Consider the following 12,105-nt stretch of genomic DNA (forward strand, 5'->3'; position numbering starts at 1 on the left):
GTTGGATTGTTTGCCTTGAGATATTGCCACCAGCAGAGCCCAGATTCCCCAGGATGGCCTTGGTGGTTCTTTTTCACCTCTTTCACTATCCTCCTGGCCAGCACAGGTGTCGCTTTGGATTCCGACCACGTCCTCTGAGATTTTCCACAGTGCGGAACATCTTGTATTTTTCAATAATACTTTGTACTGTAGCCACTGGAACTTGAAAATGTTTAGAAATGGCCTTGCAGCCCTTTCCTGATTTGTGAGCAGCCACAATGCGCATCCGCAGATCCTCCTCACTGAGCTCCTTAGCCATGACTGTCCACAAACCAACTGCAGAGAGCTGCTGTTTTTCACCTGTTGAGTTGATTAAAACAGATGTTCTCAATTAATCAGGGTAATTATAATGCTTTAGAACAGTTTGAACTATTTGGAATGATATAGATCTTTGGATTTTCCCACAGACTGTGACAGTTTGTGAAGGGTATGAATAATTTTGGACTGGACACGTTTTGCTCAAATGTAAATAGAAGCTGAGAAATGTTTTTTTTTACACAATAATGTCTCTTGTACATCGTCTTATTATCTTTTGGGAGACACCTATGTCATTTCCTGTCAAAAAATTACTTGTTGGTTGAATAAAACTACCTTTAAGTTAAAATTTGCCTGGGGCAGAGTATGAATAATTATGGGCAGCACTGTACAGTATCTAACTTTTAAAATTTTTTAGATCACAATTTCGCTTTAAAAAATTTTTTAGGATTCCAGTTACCCAACTTACCATCATGATTTTTGTTTCTAATTCTCTGCTGTGGCAGCACTGCATCATTTTACCATTTAATAATATTTTCATTCTTTCAAATGTCAGTTTTTTATGGTATACAGGGATGTGGTTACCAGGACAAAACCTGGATGCAAAGGAAGTGACTGTCTTTCCTGGACATCATTATCCATCTAGTTCACTGATCCTCTGCCGAAGTGATGGGATGCCATGAAACGCATCAGGATCCATCGTCTGAACCCCACTTAACTCTTTCCAATCTTACATCAGACTATGGACTCAATTTACTAAGTTTTATCAAACACTTTATCAAACGTTTGATAATTTACCTCCTGGGTAATATCTAATTTTGTATTCACTCGGGTGTTATAGATTTATTGAACATTTTATCGATAAAACATTCGATAAATATATAACACCTTAGTGAATTCAAAATTAGATATTACCCATGAGGTAAATTATGAAATGTTCCATAAAGTGTTTGATAAAGATTAGTGAATTGAGGCCAATGTCAGACATTAGCATTTCCCCCGGGTCCATGCCTCACAGCTGCGTCACTTAATTTATATATTACGTGGGCATATTTGGACTCGCTGTTAGGGAACCTGTTGCCGGACTAAGTAATCCCATGCAGGACCACGCTGCGGCACGTAGTATCGGAATTATGCTGGCGCACGTGCAGGAGGGGGGAGGAGCTGTAGCATGTGAGCTGGTGCCACCCCCCCCCCCCCCACACACACACACACACACACACACAAACTTTTGCCAAGTTGCCTCATTGCTCTAGTGCAAGAAGTTAGAGACACTACTGGATCCCCACTGCAAAGCACTTCCGCGATCAACACCCCCCTTTACCACACTCTGGAAAGAAGCAAGTACTGGGGACACATGGGTGATACATTAAGTAGGTTGGAAACTTCACACCTGTTCCACCCCAATTTAAATTCTTGATTATGTCCCGTTTTATTCAAACGTCCTGTTTAGCTGTTTATTGTCAATAAATCTGCAATGTTCCTTCACAGTCTGTATTGTGTCCAAATTAGATATTATAATTATTATGCAATTACTTCATTTATAATAAACGCACTTTTTATAGTATCTACTTTTTCAATGTATTAATTATTGCTGTTGACCCGTGGTAATTAAGTGTACTTTCTATTCATCTGCAAAGCAAATACTATGCCATTTAAAAAAGCACTTAACAATAAAAGCAATAAAAGCAGCTAAGAAGAACCACCTGCTGGGTTGTTTTTTTAGTGGCCTTCAAACAGCCTAAATGCCATCTTGTTTTTTTTAACATGAACACAACAACCTGCCTGCTTTTTGGATCTAATCCAAAAAGAATGACAGGCAGTGAATAGTTTTCAGCCCTGGCCCGCCCATGAGGCGGGGTGAGGCAGGTTCCTCAGGCAGCAGAAATTGGGGTGTGGTGTCTGCCTGGCCGTGGGGGGGGGGGGGGCGCCGAGCTGGAGGGAGTAGCAGCCAGAAGGGGGGAGCAGCGGGCCACAGCGGTGGGGAGGAAGGTTGGACCCCCCTCACTTGGGGCTCCCCATCCGCTCTCTCCCTTCAGTGATTTGCTCAAGATTTAACCTACTTCCTCAATCCTGTGCTGTGTTCCGTTGCTTGCGTCACTTCTTGCAATGCCGCCCACTAAAGTACAGTGGGCGGCATTGCAGGAAGTGACGCAAGTGGTGGAATGCAGCGCAGGATCCAGGAAGTAGGTGAGTCATTATGCTGCTAGATTTGAACCTATCTGCTCGATTGCCTCCAGACACTTCACAGAGATTTTCAATCTATTTGAGCATGAAATCTTTGAAAATCTGTGTGTTCCATTGTAGATCTCCTTCCCCTTCCCTTCTCCCCCCTCATCGGGCCATGCGCTATACCGAACTCTCACCTGTCGGCAGCATGGTCCCACTCTCTGCTCTTCCTGCCCACTTCTTCTTTACTGACTCCCAGGGCGCAGATGTAATGTTATACAGAGGACAGACACTAGGGGCGCTGTGCACACTAAAGGCCTCTATTATTTTGCCTCTGCATTACATCACACATATGTCTGGGGACACGGAAGTGAAGACAAGAACAAGCAGCCAGCGTGGAGAGAAGAGACCTGAACCTGGCCTGGACAAGTGAAAGTAGCTTAGTCTGTCATTGTGTTCAACACCGCTAACAACCCACTCCCAATGCACCACCAATTTGCCTAAATTTTCTGACCTGAGTGGTTGACCCAATCAACCAATTTTGGCTGGAAATGTTTGTGGCATGGATTCTTAGTCCTCTTATCTCCTATCTCTAGTCTTCTCCTATATGTAGAGGAGGCTGCACATGTGAAGCAAAAAATGGACAAGGCTTGGAAAGAGGAAACATTGTAAAGTGCAAATCTGTGACTCGTAAAGCTGCTGAACAGCTGTGCATGACATTAACTGGGTTTCCGAATAAGGAAAGACCGATCCAAACAACAACACTACAAATGAGTAGGAAGGCTGGCTGACATTTATGTATAGATCCATTCCAGGGAATGCTTTCGTAAAGATAAAGGTAATACTGAGAATCCCATGAGGAGATGGCCTAGTCCAAAAGATGTCAAATCTGTCAGCTATTTTACTCTGGGCAGGGCTGGGCCGAGGCAGAGGTGAGAGAGGCTCCAGCATCAGGGCACAGTGTAACGGGCGGCACACAACTCACTCAGCTATCATTTCCCTATTGTGTTTGAAGCAGAGAGAAATAAGAAAAGGGGATACATGGCAGTGACTGCAAGCCAGATAACTAGAGATTAAGGTGTTGGGGACCCTAGGGCGCCTCTTACTCCAATAGCAATCAGTGTGTGACTGCTGGGATGGGAGGGATGGAGGGGCGCACTTTGGTGTCTCAGCCTTGGGTGCTGGAGGACCTAGTCCCGGCTCTGGCCCTGGGAGCTCAAGTGAGCTTTTCAGGGACGTATATACTCGTCCCAGGGGAGGATAACTAGGTAAAGGGATCCTGAGCAGTCGTTAAAAATAAAATTAAAACTTACCTGGGGCCTCCTCCAGCCCACCGTAGGCCGCGAGGTCCCCTGGTGTCCTCCTGGCTCCTCTCCAGGTCCCGCTGGCAGCTCCATTACCAGCGACTTTCAGGCTGAAAGTTATCTGTACACTTCCTGGACAGCCCCACTGCGCATCATCACGCCACCCGTCATTGCACCGGCCAGTGTGACAGTCATGCGCATTTGCGGTTTTCTAACTCTGAACCGTGCATGCGCAGGACTGTCACGTCAGCCGGCGTGATGATGCGGAGTGTGGCCATCCAGGAAGTGTACGGATGACTTGCAGCCCAAAAGTCGCGGGTAACTGAGCCGCCAGCAGGACCGGGAGAGGACCCGGGAGGACACCTTGTGGCCTACAGTGGGCTGGAGGAGGCCCCCAGGTAAGTACCAATGTCATTTTGAACGACTTTTTAGGGTTCCTTTAAATTATTTTTGTGTTTTTGTTTTACAAAATTACAAGTATCCTGGAGGCAAGAGTGCATTTTTTCGATAATACAGATATATTGAAGGACAGAACATTTCCACACCTGGTGTTTTTGCTTGAAGACAATTTACAAGACTGACAGTGCGTCTGAATGGAACCACCATTTCCCCATGACAATAAAAGCTGTAGCTGAGATCTCAAGCCCTCTTCTCATAAAACACATCTCTCTATAAATGTTTGCATTGAAAATCTATATTTCACATGTAAATAAGACACACATAATAGAATTCCAAGTGCTCATGAACAAGGCAGTGTACAGTACAATGAAGTGTACGAATGAGGGTCCTTCATTTGCTGCGCTGTCAAGTTCTTGAACTTCTTGATGAAGATGTGTTCTTACGTACTAAAGCATTACTGGCTCTGCAACTCTTTCTGCATTACTCTCGCCACGAGTTCTTGGAATTATGCTCATCTTAGGCCTCTTTGCCATGTGAGGCTGGACTGCTCGTTTGTCAAGCAGTTCAGCCTCTTGGCTGCTGGCCACAAGCACCATTTGGCTGCAATGATATTTGCAAGGTCCTGCTGATTCCAGCACCAGTGATTGGTGCAGGTACCTCTAGGGCGTGAAGTTTACGTAGACACGAGTCTTCACCAGTGCACCCCACAAGCGATGATGGGCTGTCAACCCTAGTGAGTAAAGGACTACTTTGCTGCCTGGTGCCCACCAGGTCATGACCTCCAGGGCTACCCCACCAGTCATGAGAAGAACAGGGAGGGGTGAATCTTGCGGGAAGGAAGGACGGACTGAAAACAGGACTGATGTGACAGGACTGGCAGGGTTAACTGGACAGGGCTGGGTGGGCAGAGTGGACTGAACAGAACTGAGTGGACTGGACTGACATGACAAGACTAGACTTACTGGACAACACTGGGCTGGACTGGACTGGACAAGATGGGACTGACTGGACTGGACTGACATGACAGGACTGACTGGACAAGACTGGACTGACTGGACAGGATTGATACAGACTTGAGAACGACATGGCTACATGCTGCAGCTGTCAGAAGATGAGACAGCACTGAGGGCTGAGTGCCTGGCTATAATTGTCTTGTGGAGACATGTGTGCTCCTCAGAGGAGGACGGTGTGGATCCCGTTTCCGGGAAGCCCACCAGGACAGCATCTGAAGAGACCCTCGCTGGATCCCGGGACCCGTGAGTATGACAGACATGCAGCCAATTGGCAGCGTTTGGTAAGACCACGCATGTCACGTTTGACATGTGGTGGCATTACCCGGCGGTGAAAGAAAAAGTCTCACTTCACGTCTGAGTTTGGCAACCGCTGTTCTCAGATGCAACTACATAGAGGGGCCTCCTGCCCACCACCCTGGCCGGTGAAAGGAGGCAGCTGACATTATGGGGTGAATTAATCACCTTCATCTGCTCATGGAAAAGAGGCCTTGTTTCGACAGGCATTCTATCATCGTTTTTTAAAGGGACGCTTAAGGCAAAAAAAAAATAATATATATTTTAACTTTACCTGGAGCTTCTTCCAGCTCCCTGGACTTGTACTATGCCCACAACGTCCTCCTGCTCCCCTCCAGCCAGCAGCAGCGACCCCTGCAAAGCTGGCCGGTCACCGTTAGTCGGCAGCTACTGCGCATGTGCAGCCTCAAACCGCGTGCACTGTGATCACGCTCCCACAGCGGGTAGGGTTCTGCACAAGCGCAGTAGCGTTTTCCATGTACGATTTCCAACGATGTGCGTAAGTGAGAAATTATTATAGTTCTGAGCCCTCAGTTCAGGAAAGAATTGGACAGCTTTGTATTTGGTCTAATGAGAGCGCGAGAACCGCATTTATTCTTGGGAAATCGGGATAAAGTCCTGTTGACCTTCTGTTGGACTTTGCGCAGCTCTTACATAAAGACATAATGAGGGAACAGCAATTACTCTGCTCCTAATGCCAGCCTACATACAGTAGAAATTTTATTTTTCTTGAATGGCAAAGAATCTCAGTAATACATTTCCATCTCTCTATGGTTCCTACAATGCCGCCTGCAGGATGAAGCTCAATACTGATGGGGGACACCATATGAAGACATATACGTACCAAGGACATCCGAGGTAAAAATAAAGTGATGAGATAAACAATTGTATCTATTCTCCTTCTCCTAAAAATGACTTTTTTAGATATCCCACAGTTTTATTTTATATTTGAATCTAGTTTTTACCTTTTTACGATTTCATTGTCTCTGCTCAATAACACCTTCATTGCAGTATCCCAGAGCTCACATCTATGAACTATTAACCTTTTTAGCTTTTCCTGCTGTAATAAGCCATTTACCGACAGGAAAGTGTTTTATGGCTGTAATTACTTATCACTGAGGGTTATGCTATAGTCCGACCCGGTCCCGACCCGGACAGAAACTGTCACTTGCATACCTGATGTTTAACTCTTTCAGGCAGAGAAAGAAAAAAAGGAACACAGCATAGTCATTTGTGTGCTTGACACTGTACATACAGTATCTCATCATGTTGCATGTCACCTCGCTTGTCCTTTAACCACTTTACCACCACGGGTGCGTATATCGACGCTTCTTTTAACACCCTTTCCCCACCAGGAGCATAGATATACGCACCTTGCGCACGCTCCCGCGCTCGTGCATGCCGCCGGCCACTCGCCCGGAGATCAATGAAAGCGAAAAACCATTCCCGTTCGTTGATCTCAGCCCCCCAGCAATGATCGGCTGCTTCTATGAGAAGCAGCGCGATCATTGTGAAAAAAAAAAGTTTCCCAGCCTCATTGAACGTCCAGTAAGCGTACTTCCGACGCTTACAGGACGCATGCACAAAAAATTACTGTGGCCAGCTTGTGGCCAAATGGTAAAACTACATCCAAAACATTTTTCATATACAAATACATACTTTTAAACTATAAATTAACTCATTACCTCCCACACTCCCCAATTTATTTATTTTTTGTAATAAAAAGTAAAAACAAATTACAATAATAAAAAAAAAACATACATAGTTACCTTAGGGACTGAACTCTTTAAATATTTATGTCAAGAGGGTATAACACTGTTACTTTATAAAGTATGGGCTTGTAATTAGGGATGGACGCAAAACTGAAAAAATGCACCTTTATTTCCCAAAAAAATATTGGCGCCAAACATTGTGATAGGGACATAATTTAAATGGTGTAATAACTGGGACAAATGGGTAAATAAATTTCATGGATTTTAATTTTAGTAGCATGCATTATTTGAAAACTATATTGGCCGAAAACTGAAAAATAATGATTTTTCTCCCAAATTTCTTCCTATTTTCCCATTAAAACACATTTAGAATAAAATAATTCTTGGCATAATGTCCCACCTAAAGAAAGCTTAATTGGTGGCGAAAAAAACAAGATATAGTTCATTTCATTGCGATAAGTAATAACAATGTTATAGATGAATGAATGGAAGGAGCGCTGAAAGGTGAAAATTGCTCTGGTGCTCAAGGGGTAAAACCCCTCAGTGGTCAAATGGTTAAAGGACCACTACGGCGAAAAATGGTAACATTTAAAACAAATTTAAGCAAATTACAGCCATAAAAGTTTTCTTGGTAGAATACAGCTTCCGAGAGCTGGGGAGAGAGAGAAAATAAGGTCAATAGTTTGTGTATTTTATCTCTGGGTAACTAAATAGACTGCCATTCATCTGAGACAATGAAACATTCAATCTAATTTGTAAATGTTTAAAGGACCACTATCGTGAAAAAATGCAAAATGTAAAATACATGTAAACATAGAGAAATAAGAAGTACATTTCTTCCAGGGTAAAATGAGCCATATATTACTTTTCTCCTATGTTGCTGTCACTTACAGTAGGTAGTAGAAATCTGACAGAAGCAACAGGTTTTGAAATAGCCCATCTCCTCATGGGGGACTCTCAGGGTTTCCTTTATCTTAAGAAGCACTTAGTGAATACCAGTTGCTCACTCTAACTGTGCAAATTGTGAGCAAAAAAAGTAGGAGCATTGTGTCTGCCTCCAGGGCTGGATTTGTACATTTTATCGCCCAAGGCCCACCTTGCCCACTGTGTGCCCCCTGGTCTTGAGCACCCCCATCCTATGCTCCCCTGTCCTGCGTTTCCCTGATCTTGTGCTGTGCTCACCTGCTCTGCCCTGTGGTGGCAGAGTGTTAACGGACTGGGTCTGTGACCACTGTGGTTTACATGTTTGGCAATTAAACTTCTTGAGTGTGCCAGCCCACTTCCCGCCCCTTGCTTCCTGATGCCCTAGGCCATGGCCTCACATCCAACCATGCCTCCATCTTTGCATAAATCCTTTCCAGGGAGGTATTTTGTAAAAAGTAAATGAAATACTGAAAATCCCCATGAAGAGATGGACCAGACCAAATCCTGTCAGTTCTGTCAGATTTCTGCTACCTACAGTAAGTGACAGTGACATATTATAAAAGGATTTTATAGCTCATTTTACACTGGAAGAAACATACTTCTTATTATTTACAGTATATGTATATTTGCTTTAAAGTGTAGATGTAGTGAAAAAAGCCTTTAAGGTGGTCATACATATTGCGACTTGGCAGTCGATCGACTATCTGATTCAATTATTATAATCGAGTCAGATGAAAATTGGTGCCACCAAGTGCATGCCCAATCGACGATGCAACCAATTTTGTGCTGAAATTGGTCACAGGACATGCTGCAAGACGACAAGCAATATCGGGACGAACGATGAACGTGATGAAACCCCGACGCTGTCCCCCCCATCCATACACACGCCCCTTGTGGTTGCTGGCATACATCACGTGACGTCACACACACGCCCATCAGGCCCGGTCCTCCCATGATGCCAGGTGAGGTGACTTCCTCAGGCGGCAGAAGTTTGGGGGCAGCACCAGGCTGAAACAGGAAGTGAACAGAGCCTAGCCATCCTATACTGGGGGCAACTGTACCTGGGTAACCTATACTGGGGGCACCTATACCTGGCTACTTACCTATACTAATGGTGTTTGTTGGGGGTTTCACCGCAGCTATTACATGCGGTCCAAATTTTCGGGCGCTGTGCAATCATTCCAGCTCGGGAATGCCGTATGCCTCAGGCAGCAAAAAAAGAACAAGCCCTGGCCCCCATGTTACTCTGTCAGCCACGTGTGACATATGTATGGATGGAGGGTGGCCCTTGGAGCCAGTCCCAAGGCAGCAGCAGACGTGGACAGGTAACGTATAGTGCACTGGTCTCTGAGAGGCATATTGACCATTAGGGGGGACAGCGATGGACCGGTGAAGCGGCAGATCCAGTGTCAATAGGCCGATTTTGGATTGATTTAAGTATAAAATTGATCATGAATCGGCCTGTCGTATGTGGGCATGCAACAAAACTCTCTGCGATCAGAGAGACATCTGTCTTTACAGTCAATCTGCCCATACATTGTCAGATTTATGGGCACCTTAAGTTTTATGTTTATCATCTAAAGCTGACAAGCCCCACTAATAGGGTACATGACAGTTTTTCACGAGAGTCTGCTATCAAGAAACGTAAATAAACAGTCCAAACAGCTGCATCTGGCTGATAAGACTGCTTCGTGATTTTCAATTTAAGAGCGGGCATTCAAATTCCCACAAACGTCCATTATGACAGACTCTCTTTAAATTTGTTTTGTGCGTTGAGGTTTACCGCTTGGTTTCCCTGGCAACTATTTTTCTGTTATTACTCGTACTTCCAATGTTAATTGCACCGAGAATAATGCATGCCTGGAAGTCAAAAGCACTTTTTGTTTCAACATGAATTAAAATATCATATTGCACAGTGATCATAGTGGAGAAGGATTGAATACATTATGAAAATGTTTGTCTCTTAAACAACCCCCCTAAAAAACACCAACCCAATTAATGCCACTTGTGTCCTGGGCATCTGATCTGCCAATTAAGGATGCGAGTCGGTCTGTGTTTAGCACCTGAGAGGAAGGAAACGCGGAACTCCTCGCTGTGCCGCTCACGCAGCCCGAAATAATTTTAATAACTGTTTTGGACATCAAAGAAACCAGGGGCCTTTGTAGATATAACTTTTATCCGGCAAGCACAGAGCGATGAGCCATTTCATTAATACATTACACACAAAACGCGTCGGCAGGATCAGGCTTCAAGGATGTCGGCCGGCTCGTGCGATAAATTTGTTTTAGATATCGTTTGAAAAAATATTGAATATGGCAGGACTTGGGGGGAGGGGTGTGTGTCTAATCACCATTAGAGATGGGCCGAACATCAAATTTAACCTCCCTAGCGGTCTGATTCCTGCGGCCGCGGGAAGGTTTTTTTTTGCATATTTTTCTTTCTATCATGTAGCTAGCCTAGCGCTACCTACATGATGCCTCCTCCCTGCGGCGTCCCTCCCACCCCTGCGATCGCCGCCGGCGCGCTTGCCCATAAGGAAATCCCATTCTGAACGGGATTTCCTTTAGGGCTTCCCCCGTTGTTATGGCGATGATCGCGATGACGTCACAGATGTCATCCATGTCGTGACGTCAGAGGGATTCCTGATCCACCCTTCAGCGCTGCCTGGCACTGATTGGCCAGGCTGCGCACGGGGTCACGGGGGGGGGGGGCATCTAACGCGGTGGGTAGCGGCAAATCGGCGGTGAGCGGCGGCGATCGGCGGCGATCGGCGTATACATGCAGCTAGCAAAGTGCTAGCTGCGTGTAATAAAAAAAATTACGCAAATCGGCCCAGCAGGGCCTGAGAAATCCTCCTGCGCGGCATAGCCCAAGCTCAGCTCGGGCTTACCGCCAGGGAGGTTAAGATTCGCAAACGGCAAATGTGAAATTCCACAAAAGTTTGCGAAAAGGCAAATCCGGCAAGTCTCCAAAGACTTCAATTGGCAGGCAAATTCTAAAACCTACAGGAACTGTTTATGGCCACAAAAGTGATGGAAAAGTCGTATCAAGGGGCCCAGCACTTGGATGGGGGCAAAAATCCCACCAAAAAGTACATTGTCAACGCAGAGTTGTGTTTCAATCTCTAAAGGGCAGATCAATGATTGATCGGATCTGTTTTCACTCGACAATACATACCTAATCTTCATAGGCCGCCGGCGGTCTTCTTCCGTTGTGGCTACACAGCGCGTCATGTGACTAGTCACATGACGAAGACGGAAGCCTCTACCGCCAGCTGCCTATGCTCTCACCGACAGGCCCCTGATGAGTCACACGTAGTGACGAAACGCGTCGGGTGGAGCTACCTTGGACTGTCAGGAAACACAACAGCGCACAGCACGGAAGAGGTTTTATTATACCCACAAGCTGGTGGACTGTCGGCGAGAGCGGAGCGGAACCAACGAGCCTGACCGGGAGGCACGGGGGAGAGCCCGTTCTTGAAACTCTAAACGCTGTTACTGACCCTATCTTTGTGAGTAATATTTTAAGAATAAACGTCATTTTTTATAAACGGAACTGTACTATGTGAGGTTCTCATTCTATGAGGTACATATGCATATGAGTGGTGATAAACAGAAAGAAGGAAGAAAGGAGCTGATGTACTGACTGAGGAGGACAACAGTTAATAATCAGGGATATACTAAAAACACAGAAAACCAAAAATTTGCAAAAATACTTTTTTTTTTAAATTTTCCAAAAAGTGCAGAGTTTTGTATACAAGAGCTTTAATCACGTAGTAAAGTGCATCTAATTGGTTGACAAAGGCAACAACATTGATTTGTTTCGGGTCGATGACCCTTCTTCAGGCCTTTATACATACAGTGAGTATCTGCACTATTCAATTACACAGTAGAGTCTCATCTGACAAATATAAAGCCAGGATACACCACCACAAGAAGTTTCTAGCGAAGAGCCGCATGGGAGCAGGACATCCACCCGGTTTGGATGTCCTGCTCC

Source organism: Hyperolius riggenbachi, chromosome 2, assembly GCF_040937935.1.
Source record: "Hyperolius riggenbachi isolate aHypRig1 chromosome 2, aHypRig1.pri, whole genome shotgun sequence".
Classification (NCBI taxonomy): Eukaryota; Metazoa; Chordata; class Amphibia; order Anura; family Hyperoliidae; genus Hyperolius; species Hyperolius riggenbachi.